This window comes from Triturus cristatus, chromosome 3_2 (assembly GCF_964204655.1).
Source record: "Triturus cristatus chromosome 3_2, aTriCri1.1, whole genome shotgun sequence".
NCBI classification, from domain to species: Eukaryota; Metazoa; Chordata; class Amphibia; order Caudata; family Salamandridae; genus Triturus; species Triturus cristatus.
Genome location: NC_140584.1, coordinates 700,981,367 through 700,999,308, shown reverse-complemented (window position 1 = coordinate 700,999,308; position 17,942 = coordinate 700,981,367). Strand labels below are relative to the sequence as shown.

Sequence of the window (17,942 nt, the reverse complement as noted above, 5' to 3'; positions counted from 1 at the left end):
GTTTTTATTTTCAAATAGGCATCAAGATCAAAAAGGACATACAGCGAACTGAGCAATTTGGTAGTAGTCAGACCCGTCACATAGTAATTAAAAAACAGCAGCCCAAGCATTCTCCCCCACCCCTCTCCCTCCGTTCCCGCCCCACGCATACCGCCCCCTAAACTAGGCCCCCGAGCCATTTCCCCCATACTTTACGGAACTTTTTGGGGCAACCCCTCGCAGCGTACAGTGTCCGTTCCTGTGCAGCGCACCAATCCACCCCTCTTCGCCATTTGTCTCCCTTGGGTGGGTCAACCTGCTTCCAGGCGGCCGCTATATCTCTCTTGGCCACCACCAGGGCCGTGGTTAGGAAATAGTGCTCGTTATGGGAGCCATCCAGCCCATCCGTTATGCCCAGCAGCGCTAATCGTGGGTCATGGGGGACCTCCCATCCCAGAACGTCAGTTAAGTCAGTTTCAATCTCCCTCCTGAAGCCGTCCAGGCGAGGGCAAGACCAGACCATATGAAAGAAATCTGCCGGTTCCACCCCGCACCGCCCGCACGAGGCCCCCTGGCACAGGCCTGCGCGAAACAGACGCTCCGGGGTCAGGTATGCAGTGTGAAGGTAATAAACCTGGACAAGCCGCAATCGAGCCGATGCGGTGATTGTCCTGGGCGCCATAAGGGCGTCCCTCCAATCATTGTCGTCCAGAGGACCCACCCAGGCCTCCCACTGCTGCTTCAGCCCACTCCAGTCCATCGGGGTATTATTAACCAAGGATCGATAAATACGGGAGATGCCCCCCTTCCCAAGATATCCCAGCATCACCTGGGCTTCAGGCGGGCTATGGTCAGAGAGTTTGGAATCTAGGGGGACGTGAGATTGGAGCGCCTGGCGCAACTGGAGATAACGATAAAACTGCGAGGGATGCAGAGAAAACCGACTCCGGAGCTCTTGAAAGGAGCACATGTGGCTTCCCCGCCAGACGTCGCCCAGGCAGGAGATCCCCAGGAGGTCCCAGCTGCGAAAGCCACCGAGCCCCGCCACCTCCCGCATCCAAGTGCCGTGCCATAGCGGTGTCACCCGGGTTAGCACCCTCGACCACCGGGTGTGCCGTAGAGCCGCTCGCCACGCCAGAAAGGGGGCCCGCACGACCTCTGGAAGCGATCCAGGGACCGTCGCGCCATAGAGCATACTCTGAATAGAGGAGAATCTGATGAGCCGCACCTCCAGTCTATAAGCCGGATCGTCCCACCCACCCGAAAACCAGTCGTGGACCACCAGCAGCCGCGTAGCGAGATAGTATAGGTAAAGATTCGTCATGCTCAGGCCGCCGTCATAGGAAGGAATGCGACAGCGGTCCAAGGCCAATCGGGATCTACCTCCGCCCCAAAGAAATTTAGTCGCGGTCTTGTCCAGGTCCCGAAACCAGGAGCGGGGGAAGGAGCAGGGCGTGTTTTGGTGCATATATAGAAACCGAGGGAGGATCAACATCTTATAAAGAGCAATCCTTCCCAACGGATTCAATGGGAGAGATTGCCACTTCACCATATCTGATCTGGCCTTGTTAACCACGGGGGCCACGTTAAGAGCCCAGCACAGTTCCGGGAGAAGGGCAACCCAAATCCCCAGGTATTTAAAGGACAACCGTCGGAGGGGAATGTCAGACTGCCAATCAAAACACTCCCGTGAAGGGTGGAGCGGAACCAGGACAGACTTCCCGGAGTTCAAACGGAGACCAGATGCCTGCCCAAACCGATGAAGAATTCGGCGCACCCGAGGACCCGAGACAGGCGGATCTGAGAGATAAATAAGAACGTCGTCCGCATACAACGCAATTTTATCAGGGACCATACCCGGCCAGTCCCAACCACGGTGTTAGAAGGGCGACCTCCGGGGAGTCAGATGGTGTCGGACTGACCACCCCGAGAGGCACCGTTCCGTAAGGATGCAGCCGAGCGCCGCTGAGAGGCCTCCTGGGTGAGGTCCTTCTCCTAGGATCGTACAGCCAAGTAATCCCCTCCCACCACAAAGGGACACAACCAGGGTATCAATGTTCACAAGTCGTTTATCAGAATTAAGAGTAGGTCTCCGTAGGCAATATTTACAGGTGGATCAAGGGATCCAAAAGAGTCTCAGGGTTTGGTTAGGAACGGGGGTAGCGAGACAGTCTCAGTATCAGCCTGGGACATAGTCCGCAGGGTTCAAGGGGTCACTTCGGTGAGGTCGAGCCGCGACGAGGTCAGCAGGGCTCCGGTGTTCCGTGAGGGTCTCCTTCTCAGCAAGGGGGAGCCGCGACGCAGTCAGCAGGGCTCGAGTTCTCAGTTCCAGGCACTGAGTCTTTCTCCGTAGGGTCAGCCTCGATCCGATCAGCAGGGCTCTGGACTCCAGGATACAACTGCCGTCCTGGTTGTGGGCTGCCCCAGATATATGGCTGGAGCCCTTTGATGTCCGGACCCTCGCGCCTGGGGGGCCGGAGGGGCCGGGATGAGAGAGTCCAGACACCCAGCGGGGGGGCGGAGCCATCGCCCAGGGAGGCCGGAGGGTGTTCGGGCCCAGGTGTCGGGGCCGGCGGGAGGCCCTATCGAAACTCCCCTCCTCCGGGATCTGTTGAGTGGCCACTCGACCCCCTTGGGTCGGGTCATGGCGCCTTGATGTTGGGGCTTCGCAGGGACCGAGGCCCGGGCGGGCCGCGTCGCGAAGGCTGGTGCGGGGAGCGGGATACAAGCTCGGGGGGGCCCCGAAGGGTTGGGGTTGCCCCCGTTTGGTCTGGTAAGAGGGTTCGGGACCACGCCACGGAGCCGGGTCCAACACACGGAGAACAGGATCCGCCCTGATGAGCACAGCCAGGGGCTCCATCACCAGGGCGAAAAGGAGGAGCGAGAGCGGGCAGCCCTGCCGCGTCCCCCGCCCTATGGAAAACGCGCGGGACAAGGTCCCATTGACCAGCACCCGAGCTCGTGGGTCCGCGTAAAGAACCCGAACCATGGCGCGAAACTGGGGGCCGAACCCCATTAGCTCTAAGGTGTCTCCAAGATATTCCCACCCCACCGAATCAAAGGCCTTCTCGAAGTCCACCAGGAGAAGGGCCAGATAAGGAGAAAGGCGCTCTCGGTGGGCCAGAGCAAGATGCAGGCGCCGCAGGCAGTGTCTGGTTCCTCGGTTTGGCATAAACCCGCATTGGTCCGGGTGAACCAGCGCAACCAGAAACGGGCGCAGCTGTTGCGTAAGGACGGTAGCGTAGACTTTGAGCTCGGTGTTGATAAGAGAGATCGGCCGGTAATCAGAGCAGGACTGCGATGGGGGTTGAGTCTTCGGCAAGACGACTATAGTGGCGGTATCTGTTTCTCGCGGGAAGGAACCCTTCTCCACCGCCTCTACAAAGCGATCCCGAAGCCGCGGGGCCAGTGTATCACGGAAATGGGCGTAATACTCCTGTGGAAAACCTTCCGGTCCCGGGGTCTTACCAGGTGCCAAATGGGAGATTGCCATCCCGACCTCCTGCAGGGTAATGGGCAGGTCCAGGGTCTCGCTATCCTCCTGCCCCAACCTCGCCAGGGCCGCCCCACCCCCCCCATCAATCCCGCAAGCGAGAGCCCCTGCGCCCGTGCCCGGAATAGCTGGGAATAGTAGTCAGCAAAGGTTTGAGCTATTGCCACCGAAACCGTATGTGTCTCCCCCGCGGCGTCCGCGATGGCCGGAATCACCCGGCCTGCACGAGGGTAGGTGGCCAGTCGGTGCAGGAGCGTACCATTCTTGTCCCCCCACCCGTAGACCTGGGCCACCGAGGAGCGCCAAAGAGTCTTCGCCGCATCCAGAGAGTGCATGCGTATCTCCTCGCGGAGAAAGGCCAGCCGTCGCGCCCGTGCGGTGTCTCCCAACGCATCCTGGTCACGCTCAAGCTCCAGGGCCTGCGCTTCACCAGCTGTAAGTTGCTGGAGTTGGCGCCGGCGCTGCTGCTGCACATGCCCCTTTGCAACCCCTCTAATAGTCGCCTTGCTGGCCTCCCAGAGGACAGCCGCAGAAGAGACAGAGCCCACGTTATGAAAGTAGTAGTCCGCAATCCCTCTTTCCACCACCCCCGAAAGGCCTTGTCCTGAAGGAACCAGGCATTCAAGCGCCACGTCGGACGGGCAGTAAAGGGAGGTGGGCCGAGAGCCAGAAGCACCGGCGAGTGATCAGAGAGGCCTCGCGGAAGAATGCGGACATCACAAACCCCTGCACAGTCGGTAGAGGGAACAAAAATTAGATCAATACGGGTGTGGGAGTGGTGCGCTGCCGAAGTATGGGTATACTGGTGATCGCGTGGGTGCCAATCCCTCCAGACGTCACATAAGCCCTGGGCCTCAGCCCAACACGATAGCTGTTTCGCGCGAGCGGTCCTGGTAAAGGAGATCGGACCCGTCGAGTCCATATGGGGTGTATAGACCGCATTGAAGTCTCCACCGAGGACAAGGGACCCCGTTGGGAGCCTGGGGAGGAGGTCCGCTGTGTAAGCAAGAGCGGACTGCAGCAGGGATGGCGCTGCGTAGAGGGACAGCAGTGTAAGCGGCCGTCCCTCCAGGGCGCCACATACCGTAACGGACATACCCTGGGGGTCCAAATGCACCTGGGTCATTACAAAGGGAAAGGAACGCTTAAGCAGGATAGCCACCCCCCGTGAGCCTCTAGCGAAGCCCGCGTGCCAGACCCTATCGTAGCCGTAGCGGGCGAGGAAGGGACATTTATTACCCATAAGGTGGGTCTCTTGAAGAAGGAGGACGTCAATCTCCGCGCGCTGCGCATATTTGAGGACCGCCATGCGCTTGAAGCGATCTAGCAGACCATTGACGTTCCAGGACAAGACGCGCACTGCAGCTTTAGGCAGGGGTGTGTCCGCCATGGGAGCAAGCGGGGGCATGTAGGACAGGAGGTAGACAAAGTGGCCGCGAAAGGGAGCCATGGGTGGGTCGGGAAGCGCGCAGCATGCCAAGTCCCCGCGGGCACCGCGCCCACACTGGGGCCAATAAGCGCGTGGGCAGGAGAGCTCCCCGGAAGGAGGGACATGAAGAGATCGGACAGGAGAGCAGGTCAAACATTACATGATGCATTGGAACCATAACAACGAGGATTGCACCCTCTAACAACAAAAACCTCCCTAGGAGGAAGAAACAACCCCAAACCAAACCCCACCCCGCACCCCCCACCCTATACTTCGAAAACAGAAGCATCTGTCGCCCTAACAGTGTGTAACCAAAACCAAGCTAAAACGCTCGGGCCTGAGTGCTAGTGGACCCCTTAATAAATCAGATCAGACCCAATTCACCCGCCCTGGCCGAGAGCAACAGATGTGTAGGAGCACCGAGGCCCGACTGCGAGGTCCAGCAACCAGGAAGCAGATCCCCACCTCCCCTCCCCGGCAAAAACATTACAAGCAGTAAGTGGAAGTCAAATGGTAGGGCTGCGGGAGAGGTCCGAAGTGTCTATTTGAGGAGCAGGCTGGGTCACAGAGCCCACCCGCTGGGGGGACACGGCCCGCTGCCCGGCGTTGTCAGGACCAGTGGGCACCACCCAGACGCCCGTCGCAGCCGCCCCCCGGAGCGCACGACAGTCACCTCCTCCCCCGCGCGCCTTCGGGGCAGCGTGCGCCGTCGCCGTCGGGATCTGGAAGATCGGGGTGCTCCTCGCCCAGCCCGCCCCTCCATCGGTGATCCCCGACCAGCACACTGCAGGGGACACTCCTCCGCGAGCCAGGTCCAGGCCGCCCGCGGCGTGTCAAAGAAGAAAGTCTTTTGCTGGAAGATGACCCGGAGGCGGGCTGGGAACTGCAGCTGATATTGGAGGCCCAGGGATCACATCTTCTGCTTCACCTCCATGTAGGAGCACCGGAGCTCCTGGACCTCTCGGGTGTAGTCCGGGAATACCATTATAGTGTGGTTTTGGTAGCGGAGATTCGTGGAGCGCCAGGCCTCCCTGAGGATCGCATCTCTGTCCCTGAAGTTCAGCATCTTCAGGATAAAGGGACGTGGGGGCGCTCCCGGGGACCTAGGCGCCAGGGAACGATGGGCCCTTTCCACCACGAAGCAGGCCGAGAGGCTGCCCACCGGCATCCAGGATTGAAACCAATGCTCCAGGAAGTCATCCGCACGAACCGCCTCCGCTCCCTCCGGGAACCCCACCAGGCGGAGGTTACAGCGGCGGGCACGATTTTCAGCGTCCTCCACTCGGCGGTGCAGTTCTTTAGAGTGGGTGGTAAGCTCACGCACCTGGTCCTGCAGCTGGCGGATATCGTCCTCGGCTGTTGAGATACGAGATTCGGCTTCAGATATGCGGGCAGTGGCGTTACGCAGGTCTTGCCGAAGAAGGGCCACGTCCACCTTCACCTCCCCCACCATGCCCTCCAGGGAGGAGCGGGATGCCGTGATGGCCTGCACGATGGCAGCAAGGTCCGTGCCAGGGGTCGGGGACCCCGCCCCGGCGGGGCTCGGCCCTTTCTCGGAAGTCGTGAACTTGTCTATCTTGGTCTGGGTAGCCGCGGGCGTCGACCTGGAAGCCCTGTCCTTACCCATGGCGGCGGCACCTGCGACCCCGGGGGGCGCTTCGCCCAGTCCACGGGCAACGGACCCGGCCGCGGCGATTCCAGAAGGACTCAGGCGGAGAACAGCAGCCAATCCTAGCATTTAGGAGAAATTAAGACACTCTCTGTATAAACTCATGAATTACCCCTTCATCACACTAAACACTCCAGCTGCACCGTGTTGCGATGGAAGACGTGACTGGGGGAGGAGGCCGTGTGGCCTTGTGTCGAGGGAGAGACACAGAATCAGATCACACTGGTTTACTACTGTGGGCCAGATGACCACGAGCGGTCCCTGCCCGTTTATTTATTACTTCTGGCCACACCTGGCCAGAGGGTGATACATTGTGTGTATGCCCTTCCGGCCCTGCTTCCCGAGTCCCGCTATCGAGGGACTCGGGTCATTACATCCCTTCCCAAATCAGTATCAGTATAAATTCAACAAACAAAGTATCTGAGTCTTTGGCTGGGCGTTGGGTTCGGACTTATATTGTAGCGATTGGGGTTGGATCAGCAACTTGCACCACAGTCTGGCAGGGGCGTCTCCGTTGCCTCTCTGCGTCCGTCGGCCAGGAATGATGCTGGTTCAGTGCTTCTTGACACATTTGGCATTGGCGGGTGTGCAGAGAGATCGTTCTCAATCCCAGCTCCTCCTGCCTCATTGTCCTCAGGAGACACTGATTATTGTTACTGATAGTTGACTCGACGGAACCATGTTTCTTGTGACCACCTCGGTCCTACGCCTGGCAGTGATGGCGGTCCCATTTGTCCGCAGCACTGTCCAGGTCCCTGGCTCATAGGCTGTCCTGAGCTTCCCACCTGGGCGGTGATTACAGATCAGCACGGAACTTCTGGGGGCGATGACCTGGGGCTTGGCACTCCTCCTGCGGCTGGCCCGTTTGTTGCTCCGGGCTTGTCAAGATTGAGTGTCGTTTGGTTCATATGGGAGTGGAGTCCAGGTTTCGGACACCGGGATGGTATCTCGTCAGTGCTTAGCAAGCATCAGGTACCACGGGGACCACTGCATCATGCAGTGTGGGGCGCTGCGGTACTCACCCAGAGACTGGTGTGTGCGCATTAAGCGTTCCACTTCGCCGTTGGCTTGGGGCTATTGTGGGGAAATTCGGAGATGAAGTATGCAAGTAAGTCTTTGAATCCTCCTCTTTCAAACGGCGGGCCATTGTCTGTTTTTAGTTTGTGTGGCAGGCCAAATAGCGCAAGTCTTTTCAAGTACAGGTGTGATGTGTGAAAACGACGTGGAGCTTAACACTTCGACTACTGGATATTTTGAATAGCTGTCAATAAGTACTGCTGTGACTCTTCCGTCCGGGAAACTCCCGAAGTCAAGGCTTACAAGTGACCAGGGCGTTGAGGCAGGCTCTTCAATGATTATTGATGCTGGGGGTTCTTGGCTGTTCGTGAGTTGGCAGGAGGGGCAGTTCTGTACTAGGGTGTCTATGACTGCCTCTAGCCCTGGGAACCACACCTTCTCTCGCATGTGTGATTTCATCCTTACTGTTCCTTGTTGGCCGTCATGGGCAAGTGCGGTCACTCTTTCCTGGAGGCTCAGCGGGATCACAATTCTGGAGCCTCATAGCACCAGGCCTTCCTCTGCAGTGCTCAACTCGTCTCACACTCTCCACAACTTCCCAAGGCATGTCTTCTCCGACTCAAGCCAGTTGTTGGAGCCCTGTAGAACATTCTCCCACGATCCTTTGTATATCGACTGTATTACTTTAGTTAGGACAGGGTCATCTTTGATTGCCGCTTTGATGTCTTCAGTGGTGAGGGTGTGGGGGCATGCTCCCTGTTACACCATGTTGATGTATTCCTCCGTTTCCATTTCGCTGTCAGCGTCTTCTTTCCCTGGGTCTGGCGTGTGCTGAGAGAGAAAATAAGCGGGGTTCTTTGCCCGCGGGCGATATATGAGATACATATGATAATGTTGCAACTGTATCGCCCATCGTTAGATCCTCGTGGAGGGTGTGGGGCGGTGCCTTGAAAGAGTGGGACAGTGGTTGATGGTCAGTGATGACATGAAATGGGTGCCTGCTGATGTAGAGGTGGAAATGGTTGCATGCCCAGCGCTTCAAGTTTGATCTGAGAGTACCTCGCCTCGGTGAGTGCGAGAGCTTTGCATGCAAATGCAAAGGGTGTCCATTTGTCTGGCTTCACTTCTTGCATGAGGACAGCTCAGAGAGCTAAGGGGCTTGTGTCAACTAGCAGTTCTGTGGCTTGGGTGTTATCGAAATACGCCATTGTGGTCTTGCTGAGCAGAGTCGCTTTGACCTTTTGAAATGCTCTGTCTTCCTCGTGGTTGCATTTCTCTGCTGCGTCTTTCATGGTGAGGGCTTGCAAGGGTTCGGCTATGGTGGTCAGGTTGGGTATGAACCGCCTGCAGTATGTGGCCATCCCCAAGAAGCTCCCTTCTCTGACACTGTGGTGGGCACCGATGCATGTCGTATGGCATGCGACTTCCGGTGGTCCACTTGGATTCCTTCTTGACTGAAAACATATCCAAAGAATTTGTTCGTATTCTGACAAAACATACATTTGTCCTTGTGCAGGGTTATGACATGGCTTGATAGCCGCTTTAGGGTTGCGCGTAGGTGTCGATGGTGTTCGTCAATGGTCGAGGAGTGGATCAGAATGTCGTCACTGACATTTAGTACTCCGTGGAAACCTGACAGAACATCCCGGACAGCATCTTGGAATATTTCGTCGACTGATGAAATCCCAAAGTTTAGCCGTTTATATCGGCGCAGTCCGATATGAGTTGAGAAAGTTGTGATATTATGGCTTCGGATCCGATCAAATCGGCTATGATGTCATCGACCATTGGTGTGATGTGTCGCTCTTGTTTGATTGCTCGATTAGGTAGGCGCATGTCTATGCACAGTCTTACTTTGTCTGGCTGTTTAGGTTTCTCCACTATAACCATTGGTGAGACCCAGGGTGTCGGGCCAGTAACCTTTTCGATCACTCTTTGTTGTTCGAGGGTGCGAATTTCTTGTTCCACTAGAGGCCTCAGGTGGAACAGAATGCGCCTATGATGGAGCGCCACTGGTTTTATTGCTGTGTCAATGTGTAGTTTGACAGGCGGCCTTTTCATGTACCCCAATCCGGTGAAGAGATGTGGGAACATTTCAAGTATTTTTTCTGCCTGTAGTGCCTTGACTGTGCGGGCGAAAGTGACTAACCCGAGATCCTCTGCCGTGGGGCTTCCCACTAGGATGTCTGCTTCCCTATCGACCACGTGGAATGTTGTGGTAGTCTCTTGGTCTGTACAATTTACTTGGCCAGTCATCTTGCCCTTCAGGGGTAGTGGTGTTTGGTTCCCATATGTCAGTACCTTGACGTGAGATGGAGTTAGCTGGGGTCTTGGTCGTAGTTGTTTGTATTATTGGCTACCCATCATGTTTACGGATGCGCCGGTGTCAATGAGCGAAGTTACACGTGATCCTGCAATGTCTATGACACACCTCGGTTGTGGGCACTGCCTGGGTTTTAGATCACTGGCAAAAGATCTGAGGTAGCTTTGGTTCTCTTCCCCAGTGAGGAATCCTCCACTGGGGGGGTTGTCGTTGTTGTGCCTTGGCTGACTTGGGGCTCTCTGGGTCTTCGAGGGATAATTGTCTCACTGATTTGGACAGCGGTCTCTTTACTCTTGTGCCCCTGTTTCTTGGTCCTCTTCTGCATGCGATGGCAAAATGGTTGATGGTGCCACACCTTGAGCATGTCCGTCCTTGCGCTGGGCATTCTTCCAGGGGGTGTTCGTCCCAGCCGCAGTAGCCACACTGTGACCCTGGTGCGATTTTTGTTAGTTGTCGTCCTCTGCTTTCTCTGCCTTGCACCCGAAGCGCGTCTGCTCGCTGGGTCTTCATAGCTATGGGCTTTTCTGGCTGCTGGGTGATGGCAAAATCCATCTCTGTCGCCCTTGCATCTGATAGGTCATGCAATCGCGCCATGACTATGATATCTTCCAGCGGGATCCCAGGTTGGCAGCGAATCAGGGTCCGAAGTGTCTTGTTTCGGAATCCTTGTATGACTTGTGCTCTTACTTCTTTGCTCTGATCGTCAGCCGTGCACATGCTGGCAAGTTCTCTCAGGCATGCATGAAATGCATCCATGGACTCTCCCTCCTTTTGGCGTGCTTACCGGAGTTTGAATCTTTCATAGTCCGGGTTCAGTTGTGGATCGAAGTGTGCATCTAGAGCCCTAATGGCAGCATCATAATCATTTGGCAGCCCCTGTGCTTGACAGATGCGCAAACAGTTTGTATATCACTTCACCCGCGAATTGTAACAGCACAGACCTCTTGAAGGTGTTATCTGTCTCTCGTTTTGCCGTGAAATAGTTATTCAGGCGGCCAATCCAAATTTTCCACCTGTGGGAGGCAGTAGCAGGGTCTATTAATTCGCTGAAAGGAAGTAGTGCGTTGATTTGCGCATGCTGTGTGGCTGGCTGCATGGGTAGGTGGCCAGCTTGCTGAGCCGGTGGCGGGGCCTGGTGTGAGCGTGCTTGAGACGCGTTGACCATCATTCTGCTGTGTGTCTGTTTTGTTTCTCCTTTGGGTAAGACCTTGGTTCCCTTTTCCTAGTGGCTGATTATTCCCCCCTCAAGACTGTGGCCAGTTGCTTGATCGCTGCTGCTAGGCAATGTGCGCATGTTGCGTTGGTGTGGCTATTTCCCAGGGCCTGCTGTGATGTCTTTGAGGAGCTTGGGCTTCACGTGCAGCGAGCGCTGAGCGAGGGAGCACGTGCACCTGATTCTGGCCGCGTGGGCAGAGCCGCTGTGCTTAGGCGGTCCTCCGTATGGGACTGGAGCAGGGAGTAGATGTCGGTGTGCTCGCCGTGCATCGATCGTTGCACCGAGAACAGCCTGCCAGTGTGGACGCTAAAGGCATGGGGGGCATGGCCACCGGCGCTCTGCGCGTTAGCCGTGCCACCTGGGGAGTGATACACGCAGCGATCTCTGTGTGGGTATCAGGCCATGTCTGTTGTTGCGAGGATCTGTTGAGACGTTGGGCAGCGCCCACCCTCGTTGCCAGTGTTGCGATGGTAGACGTGACTGGGGGAGGAGGCTGTGTGACCTAATGTTGAAGGAGAGACACAGAACCAGGCCATGCTCGTTTACTAGTGTGGGCCGGACGACCACAAGTGGTCTCTGCCTATTTATTTCTTACCTCTGGACATGCCTGGCCAGAGGGTGATACATTGTGTGTATGCCCTTCCGGGCCAGCTCCCCGAGTTACGCTCTCGCGGGACTCGGGTCATTACACACCGCACCATAAGACCCCCACACACTTTATATTCCAACCCCCACTTGGAGATTCCTTTTCCTATTTCACCACCTTTATCCCGTTCCTTTATTGCCATCTTTCCACCCTCTCTACTCTCTTTTACTCTACTATTTGTCTCCTGGTTTTGTTTTCACATCTACAGATGTGTAACGTCTACTAACTGGCTGCTTCCTGGCAAAATCTTTGTTTACAGCACTGTAACCAGTCTCCTCTTTTCAGACACTCACTTCCCCTCCGCTTATTCGTAATGTTTGTTAACTATTCGTACTTAGCTCTTCTCTGTACGATTCCTATGTTTGAACACTGCTATACTGACGTACACCATGTTATGTTAATCATAATGCTGTTGATTTCTGAGTGGTATAGAAATCCTCAGACAAAAAGGAAAAAAAGAATGTGGTGTCACATTTTGGCACATTTAATCACAAAGCCTTATTTTTCCTGAAACTATGTTTATAGGTGCCATCTTTCAAAGGTTACAAATAACTGGGAGTTTTTGGAAGGCACTTGGACAGGGAACTTTCTAGTCCACAATCCTTATAGTTGACCTAACAAAGAGACAATATTAGGCTCAAAGATACACCCTGGTGCCCTGCCAAGTATCAGCCTAAATGTAGGTTTATAGAGGCAGAGCTAGAAGGAATTGTAAAGTGTTTTAAAACAGAGGAGTTCCGGTCTTAAGCCAATTTAGGAGGCTTCAGGCACCAGAAGAGGTCAAAAACCAAGGGCGCAGGAAGCAAAACTTCTAATGTGTGCATAGCGGCAAAATGGGATTCCTATAGCATCCATTACATTGGAAGGTTGTAGAAAAAAGGCGCTGAAGACAACTGTGTCGCCGTTATTTTACATAGCATTTCGAGCGATTGCACACTGAGCTTTAAATTGAACAAAGGTTGCTGCAGCTGAATGTAAAAGGTGCATCTGGTGGTTTTTTGGCTGACAACTCTTTTCAGAACCGGGCACACGAACTCGTTACTACAAAGTACCTAGTAGGGAAGGGTTCTGTAGAATAAACAGGATGGTTCCATCCCACTAAAACATATTGACATGCCCATGCTACAATTTCTGCAGTCCTCGAAAACTGATGACTTTGAACGTGCCAAGGCGGGAGAATCCCATAAGAAAAGGCAAAGGGGGTCAGCACATACCTGCAGTCATAGAGATGGTGTCACATACAAACATATAAGGAGGACATTTCTGCCAGTTCAGTACTATTTCACAGCCCTGCTTTGCATCTATGGTACTGTTGTTCGTAACCCGTTCCAGGTATTGAAAAGATCTGCCGGCTAATTTCTGGGACACATAAAGATATGATGGATAGGAAATATGCTTAAAAAGTTGTATAGAATTTTCTTTCATTAATTTTCCCAACAAAAGTATCTCGGTGTTATGATGTTTTATCTCTTATCTCTCCACACTTGCTGGGTATAAAGCGGTTTCTGTATTACAATGCATGCATAATCTCAATGTTGCTGGCATAACACCCAAACAGCAGCTTTTGCAAGTAACACATGGAGAGACTGGAGTTTAATTGCCCCATCTACAGGCGCTCTGTGTTCCCCTGAAGCAATCTTAACATGCCAGTAATTAGCAGGGCCGGACTGGCCATAGCCGGCACCGGGCAATCCTCTGGTGCGCCGCACGGGTGGGGGTCGGTTTTGGGCCCCTGGGGCCGTTTTTGTTGCAAAATCGGCCCTGTAACAAAATCGGCCTAAAAACCGGCTCTGGCAAAGAGCTTGGCGGCTCCCCACGCGGGGGGGAGTGGGGGGGGGGGGTTGGAGGCGGGGTGCCAAGCACTTTGCCAGGGCCGGTTTTGGTTCCCAGTCCGGCCCTGGTAATTATAACTCTAGAAATTGTTTCTCTCACAAACACATATTTCCACTTACATTTTAGTCTTTCACATGGACTTCAACTCACCAAAATGCCATGGGTAAAAGAAGTGACTTCAGATGCCCTTTGACCTTAACTTTCACTCACACATACACATGCTTACACATACACACGTATTCACACAGTCACACATACACACACTTTGCCTACACATACACACACATTCACACATACACACTCTCTCTTACATAAACACACTCAAATTGCAAGCACGCATACAACATACAAACATTTAAAAGCATTTTTGTTGCTAAGCTCAGCTGCCAAGGATAATCATATTCCAGCCACTTGTACTTCATTTTTTATTAAACGAATAGCGAATAATATAACAATATTCACTATTTGTTAGACCTGGCATTTTTGGCGTGTTTCTCCCCTGTCTTTTTTGCTTTTGACCTCCTGTTTTTTAGGTCGAGCCTGAGCCAGCGCGCAAGCGCTGCTCTGGCGATCGGGTGTAGGTACTGTACAGAGGAGAAGCCCCACCCATATTTTTCATTGGCTTGTGTGTTTGTCCTTTGTAAACCCTGGCTTCTGATTCCTAATGAGGCTTGTTAGTCTTTCCTTAGTACGGCCATGTCGCCATTTGTAACCTCCCATGGCTACTGGCCCCATTACTTGGTAGTTACACAGTACATGTACTTTTTTTTTATCAAGCCGGGACATTGGCGTCCCGCTTGTCTGCAATGCCATAGATTTTGCATTTAAATGCGAGACCTGTTACATTGCAAATATTTTTTTCTGTTGCTTTCTTTTAATTTGTCTCTGACTACCTACCCCCTCCCACCCCCCCCCCCCCCCCCCACTGCTTGACACCCTTCCGAGATCGTTGTTTCTTTTAAATTTAAGTTAAGTATTGTGCTAAGAATCACAGAATATTGGCTCGAGGTTCGGCAGCTATGACCTCTAAGCAACATCCTCTCCCTCGGCAGTATGATATTATTGGAACAACTGAATACAATGTGTTTACGTGCTCCCACCCTTTCTTCTCTCTCCTGTCCTCCATTCACTTTGTGGTCACTCTCCCAAGCAGGCTTCCCTGTTTTCGTGCATCTTCCGTCCCTCCACACACTCCCTCACCGCCGCTTGTTATGGTCAGAAGGATTGCTGTAAACATTTCACTCTAGCCGCAGACTGCTCTGCTTTCTGCATTTCTTACAATTTGGCTTTGCCCAGGGCTTTAAGTGGGCCGGATCTCACCGGTGCGGAGCACCAGCAGTTTTTTAAAGAGGGCCTCAAAACAGGTCCGAATAGAGCTCTGTTTTGTGCACTGGCACAGGCGGTCTGTTTTTTCCAGACTGCAGTTTCTCACTAGTGGAGAAGTTATGGCATGGTGTCATGTCAGGTGAGCGTTGTAGGGGAAGGGAAATCCTTTAAAGAGAGTCATTTTCTCTCTGGATTTCCCTTCTCTGTTTGAAACTCAGGAGCAGCAACTGTCGTGGTATCACCAGGGCTGTAAATGGAAGCACAGATTTTTAGCATACGTGTTTTTTAAGCCACGCCCTTAATTACATTGGCCACGCCCCTTTGAGAGACCCCCCCCCCCCCAGTTTTTTTCATCCCACTTAAAGCTATGGCTTTGCCACTGCCTTTTATAGTCAAATGCAAGAGGAAAATGACTGACGAGCTAGATTACGCCTGTGTTTTTGTCACGTCAGATTGCTCGTTGTGGCCAAAGATTAGAAGCTGTCCGAGCTGAAGTAGACAAGCACATACGTTCGTGCTGGAAGTACCTTCAGGCTGCCGGTGGTGCCGTTCGTTACTCAGCAGGGCGTGCCGCTGCTCTCTAGGCAGCAGGACTCCAAAGGCAAGGTGCTCTTGCACGCGCACTGTACATTGTTTCCGTGTCCATTTAAACATGAGATGAACAGTGCACAGCGCATCCCTGCAGCTGCTTCACACACAGAAACAGGCAGCATAGGAGGAGACGTGCAAGCATTGCCAGAGCGTTCGTACTGGCCCTAGTTATGACTCTGAATTGATCTCGCTTTTTTGACACACTTAAGCCGTGTGCCGTTTTTCAGCTGCTTGGCTTCTAGGGTTTAGCAATGTGCTGCGTCTACATCTGCATGAATAGTAACCAATACAGAAACGTCTTAGTGTCCGCTATTGGCCGAGCACTGGATACATGTGAATATTATGTTCTATTTACTAATTTACAGGTAAATAGCAAAGATTGCATTCTATTTATTCGTCATCTTTAAATTGCAAGAGAAGCTTCACCTTTTACCCAGCTGCTGGTTAAATGGCAAAGATTATGTGTTATTTGATCAGAGGCTGTGCAAGCGCAGCTAGTTAAACAGCAGATATTATGCACAATTAGATCACACAATGCAAATCGAAGAAAAACTATTTAACTAGCTAAGGGCTAAATAGTTGAGATTAACCACTATCTGTTAATCTGCTGTGCAAAAAGCAAAGGAAGTTCACCATTTGCCCAGGCACTGAGTAAACCGCAATGATTACGTTTTCAGCCGTGCCAATAGCAAGGAAACGTCACTCACTATTTATCAGGCAGCTGTCTAAATGGCATAGATTATAACCACATGCAAAGATTATTTACTATTTGTCTTGTGCGACAAGCAAGAGAGCACAGAAACGTAACTATTTACCTGTTAAGAGATGGATCAATAGCAGAGATTCTTTCCGCTTAGCTAACCACCACTTAAACAGTGAAATTTCTCTGCCATAAACTAGGCTGCCAACAAAATACTACAGAATTGATGTTATTTAGCTGGTGACCGGGTAAATAATGAGGTACCTCTGACATTCAACTAGTCACAGCCTGCATTTTTTGAAATTCAATACATCTGTGGATTTTGTAAACTCACATAAGTGTACATCTAGGTGAAGTTCACTCTTAATAAAGTTATGTGGAAGAGGTATCATGCAAACAGTAGAAACTTCATAAAGTTTGCAAAATTTAGAACTTTGATGACATTTCTACACATATTTTCACATTCCACTGGACGTTGTTGGCTGCTTGCTGATACTGTTCCAGGGCTAGAAAAGTTTGACTGGAATCTTACTGTGCTCTGCAGGAGCATTATTGGAAGGAGCCTGCAGCAACCTGTCCTACTATGAACAGATTGCTTTCCTGCAGTGGAAGCTGTTGCCACACCTCTAGTTAGCTGTGGTAAGAACCGACGGGGGATCGCTTGCCATCATGCTTCTGGCAGAGCTGAGATCTAATCTTTGGGATGGGTCCACTGCTAAAACATAGCCGCTTTGTGGAAGTGGGCAGTTTTTTTCAAAAGCACACCTAGGGGCTTAGTCAGTTCTTGCTTGCAATGGATATTTACTAATGTTAACTACAGATGTGTTACCAGAGGATGTGTCATGGAGCACATAAACATGCAGGACTAGCTACATTTTTTGTGACCAGTCTGTCTCACAGCAGTGGCCCCTGCTAGCGATAACAACCAATAAATCTTCTGCAAGGCATGTGGAGTAGGTTACGTTGAGATAATAAAGATTCATAGTTTAAGGATATATTTTGAACTACCCGCAAGTTGATTCTGCTATATTTGAATAAATGGTATGCAAAATCTTTGCTTGATGCTGTGGTAGTCAGAGGTCTACCTATGGCTGTCATAGGTCCCAGCGGATTGTTTATCAAAATATAGAGATAATTAATATTGTCATGACCACATACACTACTGCTACATTGTGAAGGTATGCAAAAGGTACACTTGATGGGCAGAGTGCTGATCAATATCAAACATTCACCTCAATACAAATATCTGGGCCTAAATCCATGTTTTTTTTGCTTCCCATGTCATTCCCGTTTAAACTCAGCCATATGCAACTCAGTCTTGGCCCTGCTCCCCATGGGAACCGTGAACAGTCCAGACCGAACGCCAGGCCAGGTCCTCCCTGGACAGAAACAAGCAGCCATGCTAGCTTGACTCCAGTGGCATGGAGAGAACGGGACACACGTCTGGGCATACCCGTCGGGGTGACAAATGCAACAAGCATTTGCAATGAAATAGGTCTCGCATTTACGCAAGTTTAAGCTATTGGCATTGTAAATGACAATGCATTTTATTTAGATTTCAAAAACCAAAACATAAATAAAAGGCATTGTCATTCACATGCCAATAGCTCAAACTGGCGTAAATGCGAGACCTATCACATTGCAAATGCTTGTGATTGTGTGCTGCATTTTGCTTTTCCGATTTTAGAACTCTGGGTACGTTACCACTGCTGATCAGTGC

General features: G+C 52.3%; 1 protein-coding gene across 1 annotated transcript in view; it reads right to left on the bottom strand.

Annotated features, from left to right (window-relative positions):
* DNAH7 (dynein axonemal heavy chain 7) overlaps positions 1 to 17,942 on the bottom strand; it is a 1,967,826-nt gene that overhangs the window by 171,776 nt on the left and 1,778,108 nt on the right. The gene's annotated exons all lie outside the window — the stretch shown is intronic.